General features: G+C 39.6%; 1 protein-coding gene across 1 annotated transcript in view; it reads left to right on the top strand.

The window, feature by feature from the left end:
* Positions 1 to 13,853, top strand: part of FOXK2 (forkhead box K2) — a 40,340-nt gene that overhangs the window by 1,255 nt on the left and 25,232 nt on the right. The gene's annotated exons all lie outside the window — the stretch shown is intronic.

The raw sequence follows: 13,853 nt of genomic DNA, 5'->3' as shown, positions 1-13,853 counted from the left end.
AAATATTAACTGTCTTTACAAAATATTTTCCTAGAGGACTATGTGAGGCCTACTTACTCTGCTTGAGAGTTTATTGGACTGTAAATAAGTAATCCTTGTTTTGAGGAGTCTCCCACGGGAAAAGTGAAAGTGTTTTGGTTGGGAGCAGTGTTAGTTAGCTGGACTAAGAGATACCCTCAAGGTTCCAAGTGTGCTACCTTGACAGAACACCTGCTGTCAGTGACACGCTCTTACCACACCTTGCAAGTTTTTAAACTTCTCTGAGGACTTTGATGGTGTGTATTTTCCGCTTTGATGTCTTCGTGTTTGTTTCCACAACTTGTTTCTCTCTAAAAAAATCGAATTCTTACCTTTTTGCTTTCTAGGAAATGCTTCTGAAAGGCGTTAGCAGTGCCAGTGTGTGTGGAGTTGTACAATCACGAACACACTTGGATGACTTGTTTGACCTTTACTGTAACTTCTATTTTTGCTTTCTGTTTTTTAATGTTCATAGTCATTTGCCATGTGGTTAATTGATATTTTGACCTAACACATTTATGAGATACAATTTAAATACTGTTTTTTGTTTGTTTTTATAAAAGGTTTGGTATTTAATACACTAATCGCAAGCAAGAGCTTGTGAGTTACGTATGTTCATTGCAAACAGTCTGAAGCTAGTTTGAGAAATTTAGTCAGGAGCACACTATGAAATGCTTAATTCCCTAAGGAAGGAGTATGGCTGCCTCACGCTGTCCATGCAATTACTCACTTGTAATATTATCTTTTTTTCTTTCAGCGTTGTCGCTTTATACAGAGAAAATGAACGTGATGAAAACTTTTGTGCAGTTAATTTCTTATCTGTCATGAGTATACATAGGTGGTGCTTAAAGGAGCTACATCTGCTTGAAACGTACTGTGTTCAGTGGTTACACCATTTCTTAGAATGCAGGCTTGTAGCTTTCTGTTTTGAGATCTGTAAGCTGTTTAAAGTAGTTATCTCCTGGTTACAAAATGTAGGTGTGATCTTCCTGTAAATAATAGGTGGCATACCTTCGGTGCTGGCTGGAAACAATGGAGCAGTGTGTGTGCTGAATGAAGGAGGATTTCTTTGGTCAACAAGCTTAGGGACGAATTTTATCTTGGAGGGCAGGCAGAATCAATGGGGTCATTGGGGTTAAATCGGTGAGATCGAATGCTCACTTAGTGCTTTTTCAAAAATACGACGTGGTTTGTCAGAGTTGAGCAGGGTGGCACAGAGAAATTGTAGTTTCTTATTTCCAAAGTTGCAGTTTGTTAGCATAGGAGTCTCCAGGCAAATTCAAAACAGACATTATCTGTTTATAGCAAATCATTACTGTGAACTTTGGATGACTAATATTGTTTGTAGCTCTGTTCTTGATTTTCATTGTAGATCTAAATGTTCGAACTGAAGATGATCTCCTGGATTTTAAGACTTAAACTTAGTTGCAATGTAATGTAGACGTTAACTAACAACTGAAGGTGGCTGGAAAGAAAGCAGTTTGAGTGCAAGTTGAAGATTGATGATTGCTATCCTCAGCTCAAGTAATCACTGCATCTATTTTTGTTGTTGTTTATTTCTACCATGCTGCCAGTAATATGCCTTGCTTATGACTACATGATCATTTGAGTTTTATTTCTTCTCATGGTGAGTGAGGTTAAAAAAAAGTCTATGTGGCCCGTTCTTTGTATTTGTTTGGTGATCTTGGAGACTTGAGAATGAAGAGCCTTCTTCTGTCACTAATAAATAGGCAAAATAATGTTTCAGACTTGAGGTACCTTATTTATATTTTTATCTGCCCCTAATAATTGCGTGTCATTTGTGTTTCTTTGGCCACCTTTGGTTTCAGTACGGGGTTTAAACTTGATTTCATTTAATGGCATTATTGAACTTCCTGATTTTGGAAAGGAAAAACAGAAATACAGCTTTGTGGTCTCCTGCAAACCACACATTGTAAAGTTCTGGGGGAATGAAGTTATCAGAGTCTACTTATATATGTTATAATAAGACATTTTTCTTTCTAAAAATATGAATCCCATAAAACAGAGTTGCTGTACATTAGAGTAGCTATTTTGGTCGCTATTTGTAATGCTTCCCTGCAAACATCGCTGTCAGTGCAAGTGTTTAAGTTGCCACGCAGGAGGTAGCATCAGTGGGAAGCGTGCTTTTGTTTTTCTTATTCTTGACAGACTGACACACATCCTTGTGTCGATACAAACCAGCTGTAATCTCGTTTGAGGAAGAAAATGGAGGCTAGGGGAAAAGAATAGCAATTTTTTTTTGTTCGTGTCCATTAAGTAGCTCTGTGGTCAAGGTCACAGTGCACCATGGCATGGGATAGAACAACTTCTATAACCTCATCTTAAATGCACACAAAGCCAAGCAGGTCAGCTGGTCTTTTTACAGCTACCTTCAGGATCCATGGATTATCACTGCTGCAGTTTATAAACTCCACGTTTTTAATTGGTTTCACTTGATTCTTTTCACATTTCCCCTGACTTCGTTAGGGGCATTGCTCGGTAAATGATAACATCAATACTTGACTTTTGAGGTAATAGGTTTGAAAAATACCTTCTATCCTGGGCACAGCAGCTGTTGGTGGCAGTGCTCTTGTATACAGCTTTTGGAGAGGCAGGGTTCCAGACAGATATAACAGCACAGCTGGAGAAAAACAGACAGACTTTTGAGTACAGCTCAGCTATGAAAAAGGTTGGTTGTCTGGGTGCCGCTCACCCCCTTCCTGTTTTTTCCCCCCTTCGTGTTGCAGTCAGTAGTTTGTGTGTATGTTGTTTGTTGGCATTTGAAACTAGAAAGGTCCTGACATAGTAAGCTCGTGTCTTCCAAGAGGCAGTTTGTTCATTTGGGAAAAACAAAACAACAACAACAACAAAAAAACACCCACATATTTTGTATATTAATGATTACTTTTGGGTTTGATTTTGTGGGAGTAGATTTGGGAATCGTAACCAGGGTACCACTTATGCCAGAACAGTGTGTCTGAATTGGAGCAAAGATGCATCTGGCCTGTTAGTGCCCTGAAGAGCAGTCAGGAGCCAGTGCCTGGGGGGCAGTGCAGAAAGGGACAGAGGCACATTAGCTGTGTGTCCTGTGCTTATTCTTCTGGATCCCAGTCACATTTGATTTCTTTTTTGGTTCAAAACCATGTAATCTTTGCATTGTTTGTTAAGTGAATTGATGGTAATGTTTTTTTGCATCTCTGTAAACTTGTATCCACATCATCCCTTGGCAGTGAGTTCCTCACCTTGGAGCCAGTGATGGGGGGGAAAAAATACCTTCTTTCCTGAGCTTTTTGAACTTTACACCTGGTGATTTCATTTGATACAACTTGATTTAGTTCCTTTATAATCAGAGGCAGTAAAAAATTGTTCCAGTCTGTCATTCATTTTATAGAGTTCTTTGTATTTGCTAAATGTAGGAGCTTTTAGAGTAAACCATGTAGAGAGCGTCTCACTTCAGCTTATCATCTGTTGACTAATAAGTAGTATCTTTCCTACTGGTGGAAGCCAGTAGATTGTGAATAAAGATCAAATATATTCACTAAGTAAACTCTTCGGGAGAATTTATTGCATTCAACATTACTCAGGCAGGAAATACTGCAACAGATTGTGAAGAACCTCTAAATAGATGAGTACACTTCTTTTTTAGTTGCTTAGATTCCATGCAGAGCTGTCTTTGCTGTGTGCATTGTGGTTGCATGCATGCTCAGTGAACGTTTCACTCTGGGAACGGCTCAGGTTTGGATTAATAGTCGAGGACTGGATTGTAACATCTTAAGCAGTGTTAGCAGCTGATGTGGGAGGAATGTTCTTTGCTTGGCTTGCTGGTTTTTTTTGGTTTGTTTGTTTTGCTTTTGAGCCTGACTTGCATTATAAAGATTTGCTTTATGTTTATAAGCTTTAGATGCTTAGGAAATCAAACAAAACACATGTATTTTTTCTTTTTCCAAGCAGCAGAGTTTCAACAGTAGATTAATAACTTCAGGCTGGATTGGCACCTGCTTTTTCACTTTTTTGATAACACTTCTGATACATACAGTTGCTTGTAAGGAAGGCAGCTGGCCACATGGAGACATTATGATTGATTTGTGTTTAGAGGAATACGATAGAGTTCCTTGCTGGTGTTAAAACTATGAATAACTTACAAGTTATCTGAAAGCAAAGAATTAAGAAGTATTGAATTTGGCTGTGACTTACAAATCAGACTCCAGAAACTGTTATTTGCTTTACATAGCAGACACTGTGACCCATGGCATAACGGATAACGTTAACTGAACATTTTCCTGGGTATTTTGTGGGTACTTTAAAGCAAGATTCTCAGATTTCATGCTTAGGAGCGAGAGAGTTCTCACTGTAGCCTTACCTGACTGAAAAGCAGCACAGGAGGAAGAAGGTGGAGCGTGTGCTACTTCAAATGAGAAAAGCTGAAGGTGAAATTTCTGTAGGCATTATTTGTGTAACAGTGGTTTCTATCTCTTTTTTTTTCACATTCCCATCTGAACTGGCCATACCAGATGAGCGAAATGGTTTTTCACTCCTGAAACAATACTACAAATTGTCAGATGCCAATTAGGTAGCTGAAGGAAAGCTCAGTTTTAGATTTGGATGACTTGGTGATTGCTTTACTTTTTCTATTGGTTCGACTGAAGTATGGGAGTGAGTAAGGACATCTTTTGCAGTTTTATTCATCTTGTTCATGTTGGTACGCTTGGAGTCATCTGTAGGAGTACAAGTGTGTTGTCTGTGTGGTTATGTGAAATGGTAGAAACCAGGAAATGGTCTTAGAAATTGGTGGCTTCTGTTGTTCTGTTCCAGTTCTATAACAGAAGCACGATTAGTGAGTGTTGTTTTGATGTTAAGGTACAGATGAAGTATTTAAACTGTTTGTTTCATGAATCTGTTGTTGAAAGCGAGTTTTGATTTCCTTACCTTCAGTTTTATTAGTAAGGCAAGAAATACGTAAATGAAATCATTCTTTCTGCTGTACTAATTAAATCCAAATACAATCCTGAGCTTCAGTTGAGAAATGCACAAGTTTTGAGTAAGAAGAGACAGCTTTTGTATCAGGTGGATAGAGGGGAAGCAAGTTAATGTTTCACCTTCGCTTTTCAAAATGAGTGCTTATGATTAATTTGCTTATAATGAGGAAATGACATTGTCGTATAAATATTCGTCCTTCATGAACATACATGTGTTTTAGAGAATGATTCTGCTGTGAAGGAATTCTGCTGCTGCTGCTTATTTATTTTTTTTAAGCATATGTGATTCTCATGCACAGAACAAATAATTTATTTTCATGGTCAAGATTAAACTATTGAATGTCAGGCGATGGTGCATCTGGTCTTCTGTATTTTCAGTAAGTACAGCAGTGCCCTTAAGACCTCAAGCCCCATTACTCTGTGTAGAATTACTGGACAAAAATCAAATGTAATTTCAAAGGAAGTTGCATATTTGTCTTGTAGTAGTGTTAGGCTATCCATGGCAGAGTATAATGTGTTTCCACAACGTACTTGATTTTAGTAATAAACTGTCTTCTGTGGGAGTTCAGACTGAAACATTAGGAAGGTGGTGGTGATATCTTCTGTCTTGCTTATTTTCATGATAAAAAGTTGATGTGTAGTGACATTTGTTTTCTGCGACTTCCTGCCTTTAAGGAATTTTTTGACCTAGATAAAGCAGTTAGAGGGGAGGAACTGTATTTATCGTACAGCTATTCCGTGTTGGAAGGCTGAAAAACAAAAATTACATTCTTTAGCTGGAGATTTCATTGATATTGTTGTATCACTGAGGAGTACTGGAGTTGCTGTATTGTAGAATTATAGAATGGCGTGGGTTGAAAAGGACCACAGTGCCCATCCAGTTTCAACCCCTCTGCTATGTGCAGGGTTGCCAGCCACCAGATCAGGCTGCCCAGAGCTACATCCAGTCTGGCCTTGAGTGCCTCCAGGGATGGAGCAATACGTAATGTTTTATGGGAGTTAAGAACATCCATGAGCAACGACAGTATGCATGGCTTTGCATTTGTGTGGTTGTGCTGCAACTATTGATTGTGCCCCCCTGGTGTTCTCAGCTTATCCTTCACTTGTACAAAGAAGCATTTTCATGTATCTTGTAGATCTGAGTATTTGTGGAAGTAAGGTTTTCAATGTTCAAAATGTCAGACAGCCCTCATATGTTTACAAGCACATCTGCTTCTTGTTTGTCCACGTGCAGCAAACAAAATGAAAAAGGTGAGCAGGTTGGCAAGCAGCTGTGTCCATGCTACACTGTAAGAACTACTGGCTTCAGCAGGACAGCTCCAGCAGGTGGGTGACAGGGTGTGTGCAATTCAGCATTGGTAGAAGCAGAGTTGTGACTTTAGTGAAAGAGGAAAACAGATGTCATTAACAAAGCTTTGTGAAGCATTACAAAATCAGTAGCAAGTTGACTGGAATTAATTTTAATTCAGTGTTAATTTAGGGTTTTACATTAAGAATTATGAAAGGGACCTGCAGCAAAACCCCTGCCGGAAGCGGAGATGACTTCAGTATCAAATAAGATTGCTGAGCACACCTTGTCCATTTCAGCTGTGAGTATCTCCAGGGATGGGGAAGCACTAACTATGGAATGTGTTGTGCAACAGCTGCCTCACTTACTAATGAGTTTTCAGAAGCAGACTTGTGGGAGTACACAGGTTGGTAATCATCGTGTGTACCTTACCACTACTCATGAAGAAACTACCGGATTACTATTTGATGTTTCTGCTTTGTACTTTCTTTGGAGATCCAAGGAAAAATCAACAGCAGATGAACATTTACAAATGGTACCAATGTTTGTAAATCACAAACAACGAGGACAAAAGAAAAGGACTTGGTCAATCCACTCAGATAAGAAAAAGCACACTTCAGAGGGTTTGCAGGCCAGATCTTCAGTGTGAGACGTATTGGTGGGCTGCTTTGGAAGTGGTGACTGAAGGCAAATTGTTAGATATGTAACATGAGGTATGATTTGTCAAAGCAGAGTGATGTGATGTGATGGCTGTGTAGGAATAGAGGAATGCTGCTGGAGAGCACTGATTGATGCTGGAACTTTGTATGGTTCCAGAATCAAAATTTATATTAACGAATTTGGAAACTGCAACAGTTCAAGGAGGTAACCTCTGAAAGGAGTTGAAGGATGAAGGCAATACTAAACGCTGAGGAGTGTAAGGAGATCAGTATGTTTTTCTTATCCAGGAGGAGCACAAGATGGTGCAGTGTGTGTGCTTTTATGGGGAGGAATTAGACTGAAAGGTTTGCTAACGGATCAAGCGCAGGATGAAACCCGGAGGCCATAAACTAAAGTGTCAAGGTTTGAACTCGGTGCGTATTTTTAGCAGTGTTGGAAGGCAGCTCAGAGGAACAGTTGCATCTCCGTTTCACCTTCGTCCACTGATGAGAACCTTTTTGGAAAGGCTGCTTTACACAAAGTAAACAAGAAAACAGAAAAGCCCAGAACCAAAAATGACCTTGTTGTAGCCAGACTTGGATCTTGGGTGCAGTGTAGGTATGGCTGCATACAGTTTGGTGGCTTGGGGCTATAGGAGGTACAAGTGAAACTTCATAGTTTCACTTCATAGCTGTTCAGTCACTACGTCTGCAAATCCTTTCCTTTTCTAACAATCTTCCATACTTTTAGAAATTGTTCTAACATGAAGTCCATGCTTCATTTATTTATTTAAATTAAACTGCCTTCTAAAGCATCTGATGTCTAGCTGGGCGTTTGTTTATACTTGCTGGCAGAATTCTTGCATGCAAATGGTTTTTATGCTTTTGTTTATTATCATCTGAGTCTTTGTGTTGGACTATAACTAAGTTTGAAAGGTAGTTTAATACCCAGTGATTCTCTGAATAGTTTTCTTCCTACAGTCTTAGAGCTGATGGGGTGTGAGGCTCTTAATTTCATGTTGGTAAGTCAGGTTAATGCGTGCTAGACAAAGTGCTTACACCGCCTGTTAACGTTAAATTCAGTATTTCAGATCACTTAAAGCTCCCAAGGTGAATCTATAGTTTTGGTGCAGAGCTGATTTGAATGAACTAACGTGGTGATAGAAGTTACTTTTCAATTTTGATTTTCACAGATGCTGTAATAAGGCAGCAGGTAATTTGTTTAACCACTTCCTTCTTTTCTGAGCCTCTAAAGCTTGGATAACACATATCCCCATCTGCAGCACAAGAGATAATGTCTTTGTGCTGCTTTGAACTTCGACTTACCATCAGGCACAGAGGTTTGTTGGGTGCTGTTCCTTTAATTGAAGGACTTTAAAGACTAAAATGAATACAACATAAATCGCCACACGTGGAAAAATGTGACATTTTACATTGTGCTATGAAGATATTTGCTGTATTCTAGTCAGAATATAATTCGGGCAGACAAGACACATACATATAAGTTTTACATTTTACATACAAGATGTAGTTATTAGGCCAATGTGATCTGCTTTGAGACATAGACAGTATCCTCATGGTGTTTGGAGTTGTTACATGGGGAGAACTGGAAGAGTTTGCAGGGAGGTCTGAAAAAGGATCGGACAGAGTTGAAAGTCGTCTGAGGTTGGAGCTCTGAGAGATAGTATTGTTTTTATCATTATAGAAATGGGGCTCTGGCACTGATATTTAGGTTGGCTGGTGTGATTCAGAAGAATCTAGGGTGTCACTTCTTAGAAAGACAGGCTCTGCTTTCATGAGCATCTGAGCTAACCTGTTTCACTTGCTGAAAAGGAGTGTGGAAAGGGAAGGTCTCGCTTAACTGCAGTGTTTCCAACTGCAGGATGTGCTGGTCTTGAAAGTCATCAGATATTCCATGAGCTACTGATGTCTGCTTTTTTGGTGGTTTTATCATGCATTGAAGTGGCTGATGGAAAGGTCTGACAAGCAGCGGATCTGGCACGGAGTATGTGGTCGGCTTGCACAGACTTCTGGCAACGGTCAGCTTGCTGTGTCTTGTGGAATCATCCAGTAAGGAATTGCAGTTCTAAGGGCTGTTACGACTTTGAAATAAAAATGGAAAGGAAAAGCCAAAGCATGTAAGAGAAGATGAAGGAATCTCTTGTGAGAAGCTGTTTTAAGTGAAAAAATAAGAAGTGGATCTTAAGTAGACTGGATGCTGAGCTGACTCAGTTACTAGTGCTTTAGCTAATACATGCTTTCCAGCCTTTTTTCACTCTCTGCATAAATGTGCATACATGGAGAAAACCACTAGAGAAAAAAGGGCATGAGCTCCTTGGCTGTGGATCATTTCACATCAGAGGCCAGCGTCCTCATTCCGTGCATTTAAAATCATCATGTCTCTGCAGTATTCACTGGGCTTGGGTGCTGACAAAAGTCAGGACTGACTTACATAAATTATCGTCACTCAGAATTCTGTTTATGGCTTGCACAGATCTAAGCATTGAATAACATTGAGCAAAGCCACGTTAAAGGAAGCAAGTTACTTCCTTAGATGGTGTGAATGTTCTGGGTGTGGCAGTTAGGTTCAGATAAGTTTTCTAGTAGGTATTCTGCCTGAGCTGCCTTACACAGTCCTTGGTTGCCTCCTTAGTTTTGGAGATGGTCACCAGCTGAGGTCCTTTCTGGAGCATGTGGTGGGAGGATGCTCTTTTATAGGGCATTAGGAGCTAAATGGCTTAGGTCCCTTCTATTTTATTAGATGTATTCACTTTCTTAGTGATGTTTTGGGTCTGCAAGCCAGGCAGTGAACTGTTCTGCTGTTCAAATGATAGGAAAGCATTGCTTTGAAGAGTTTGCAATCTATTCTTAAGTAATGTTATTAAAATGACTAGATTGGGTAATAGGATTCTCCCAGAATGATGAAATCCATCCTCATGCAGTCCAGCTTCCAGCGATACTATCTGGAGTTGGAGTACAGTCTTTTCCCTGGCAGCATGTTTGTAGCTGCATCACCGAGCTTAAGGGTATATCCTCAGGTTAAGGTGGTTCCCCTTTGCTATGAGTCTGAGTGCCAAAAATGAATGCAGCAATGAATTCCAAGTTCAGGGTGGGCTTCACGGTTTTAGGTTGATGATAATATTATTCATGTTGCCTTCTTGATATTGATAATTGCTGCAAACATTTTTGGAGCTGGGAACCATAGTGAGTATGTCAGTTGAAATGTTCAGCTGGCTGGCACGTTTAGCAACACAGGAAAGAGATGCAATAGGTAAAAACCACAGTACAACTTCAGTTGTTTATCCCCTTGAATTGAAACTCAAGTCTTTGTTTTTAAAGTGTTTTCCTTGTATTGGTCTGCCCTTAAAGCTGAGAAATGCAACTAGTCTGTTTTATCAGCACATTCCAGAGCTGTCTAACAGTGCTTGAATGCCTTGTGAGCTCTAGCAAGACAAAATAACCTACAGTAAGCTCTACAAAGAGTTGTAATAATTTTTTGCCTGTTTCATCACTTTGTTCTTGACTGGCTGCATCCCTCATCTTTTTTTCCTCTCTCATGAAGGGCTGCTGGCCTCTGAGGAGTGCTGTTGCACGAGCAGAATATGCACAGTGACTATGGAAATTGTAGTGAGTGGGTAAGCAGAGGAGTGGGGTGAGATGAAACAGTGGGCCGCAAGCTGACAGCAGAACAGGCTTTTCTGGAAGTGTTTCATTTCTAACATATCTTATTTGCTTGAAAATCTAATTCTGTTTACATCTGAGATTTTTGTGAGTGAACTTTCTTCATTATAAGTCAGATTTTGCTAGAACTCCGATAGATAATTTTTTCTAAACTGATTTCAGCAGCTCTTCTGATTGCAGTCTCTTTCTGTTGGGCTAAGTATTGTTTTTTCCTGGTCTGTTATCCTTCGCTATGCATTAGGATGTAAATAATTGTACCTGTTTCAAAGAGAAAAAAAATGGCAGTTATTAAACGTTAAAGGAACTTGTCTGAAGATGAAATGGGAAAAGTCATTCACAGTTGGGAGATTTCAGATCCTCCCACCTGCCTCGGTGTTTAAAGGTGTGAGTTAAATCTTGATTATAAATTCTTTTCAGAATTTTAAAGTTCCTCCCTGAGTTTTGGCCTGTTATGAATAGCTTTTACTGTCTGCTGCAGTGCAGGCAGCCAGAGCAATCATCTGCAAGCACACCCCAGTACACAAATGTTTACTTTTCTGTCAGTAGTGAAATAACCCTGCTTGTTTTATGGCATGGTTATTCTGAGGTTGGAAATCTGTCAGGCTTGGAAGAGATCACTAACCCCAGCTTGCTACTTAGCTATAAATAAGTTTGGTCTGCTGTGGGCTAGTAAGTACCCAAGATTCTTACGGGAGATTATTAGCTATTATCTAGGGTTATAACCAACATGGGTGTTTACAAATCTTTAAATAAAAAGAACAAAACAGCATGCAGACCATGTTGAATAACAGAAATATGACTGTAATTCAGCCATCGGTTGGAAAGACTAGATTAATATTTTTTTGATCATTTATGTTTAGTGATCTAAAGCTCTCTTGGCTTAGTAGCTGAAGGGAATTTTAGTTGTATGCATGTTTGTGTTAGCTGAGAGGTGGGCCATAAAAAGTAATTCAGCTTCATCCGAAAAAGTTAAAAACGTGGTTATGTGGAGTACAAAACAGCCATAATAACAGCCACTGATAAGGCAGCGTGATTTTGACTGCTTGGGAGAAAGAATGGGATAGGGGAAAGGGAAAAGAGGCTGAGTTTTTAAGGTATCACGTTTGCTTGTTTTAAGAATTAGGCTTTTCTAGTTTCTGAAACTAAGAAGAAAACTCCAGTTACAGAAATAAACATGGGAGATGGCAGTGTAGCAAGGCTTTGCCAGAGGATCTTTTGGAGTAGGATGACAGCTTGGTAAGGCAAGGGATGTACATTTGGCGATTGTCAAATGTAGCTGCTCTAATTCCAGGCCCCTTCCATTGACGTGGCTCTACCAGTTTGTCTGCTTTATCACCAAGGTAAACTGTTCTCAGTGTGTTTGTTTGTTTCCTTTTGAAAGAACGTTTGATATTAATAGAGGAAGGTGATTTTCTTGCTCTTAAATTTCTTATCATGAAGTTCTGAGTAGTTTAGGGTTAATTACTTTCAGATAGATCTAGGTAAGCTGCAGGGGCTGGGTGTGTGTTGCAGTGACATTGCATTTCAGCTTGGAGATCACTGTGCTTTTATGAAGGAAATGCTTGCTGCTGTTGATGTGTTACACTAATGCAATTTTGCCCTGCTTACAACTGTTTTGTCTTTGTGGTAGCCGCTTGTTCAAGTTTTTCCCAAGGGTTTTTAGAGAGGAGAATGTATTTGACTGCCTTATGCACTTGGTAAATAAATGGTTGTCTGGGAACATACTGTCCGAGTCTGATACAGAGGGAGTGAGAGGTTGGGCTGCTGAGTTTCTTCACTGAGTGAAGGAGGCTTTAAGTAGGAGAGGTCTGTAGGTAGTTGTGGTGGTTCACACCATCTCTAAGTCATTAGAATAACCCTCTTAAAGGTGTTCTAAATGGAGACAGGATTTGACTTGTGCAGGTAATGATTTAATACAAAAATACAAAGGAAAGAGAAATAGCTCTAGGGGACTTAAAGTTCAAGTACTACAGGATGGGTATGTAAAAGGAAGTAAATAGATCTAATCATAGCTACTGGTTTGAATGCAGAAAGGGTTGATACAGTCAGAAATTAGCATACAGTAGTGAGGTGGTGATCCCTTCTTAAAATAGATCTGTGTCAGCACCAGGAACACCTTTATTGTTACAACTCTCACAGAAATGGAAATGATTGCAGAGCAGGGAGCCAAGGCTGACTGTTGCAGGAAGCAGTTATTTGAAGTTGTGTGTTTGAACTCTGACAGAATTCTTTTTATTCTCGCTTTTTGTGTTCTGTTTTTTTCTTCTTCTTCTTTTTTTTTTTTTTTCCCCCCCACTCTCTGTTGCAGGGTCTCAAAACTACAGCGTTGCATATAAATGTCATCTGGGCAATGGATTGCATTGTGTTACCAACTGCTATGTTTGAGGCAGTGAATACATAGAGAAATCACACACAATATCCAAGGATGGTGCTGTTCTGAAGTTCAAAGGCATGCACATGTGATCTGTACGTGGATCTGAGCAGGAAGTTGTATCTAAAAGTCACAGACACTACAATAACCATTTAATATAATGTTGCATAAACCCAGTCTGCTGCTTTTAAAGTTGCTTCACACTACCACTAGTTACATTCAATGTGAGCTCTTTAAACAAGTTAGTGCCAAGCAAAGCATTGTTTGAAATATGGAGAGGTAGCTTGCAAGCCAAAATTAGCATGTATTCATTTTAGGTGGTGTGTGTTTCATCAGGGCTGCCCAGATCATGTCGTCCCTGAAGGCAGCACATTTCAAATGTAAATATTTAAGCTGTTAGCACATGGAACATGCCGATGAGTGGTGCCAGTAACATACACTGAACATATGACCAGCACATGCCCCCTCCTCACTGTGTCCCATGAACTGTTTAGGTTGTGTTCTAAGCTGTTTATTCTTGGGAGTTTTTTTGTTTTTTTTTACCCTGTCAGCACTAAGTGTGGAGCTTTTTTTGTTCCTTTTTTCTTTCCTGCAATTGCTGTTGGTTCTTTATTTCCAAAACTTGCTGCTATGGACATCCTGGCCATCACCCCTGTTTTGTGTCAGTTGTTTCAGGACGTGATCCTTGGTGTCTTTTGTGCTAGTGCAATCTAAATCACAGATATCAGTCTGATTACTTTCGGCTTCAAGTTGAGACTTAAAATATCCTTATGCTAGTGGGACTTGGTCTGTAGTAATTATTTAGCTTCAACACCTGTTCTTTGTGTAAATTATTTACCATAATGTTTAATATTTGTTAAATGGAAATCTTTTCCCCCTCA

This window comes from Excalfactoria chinensis, chromosome 17 (assembly GCF_039878825.1).
Source record: "Excalfactoria chinensis isolate bCotChi1 chromosome 17, bCotChi1.hap2, whole genome shotgun sequence".
Lineage (NCBI taxonomy): Eukaryota > Metazoa > Chordata > Aves > Galliformes > Phasianidae > Excalfactoria > Excalfactoria chinensis.
Note: the sequence above shows the minus strand (reverse complement) of the source record. Positions and strands in the feature narration are given on the sequence as shown.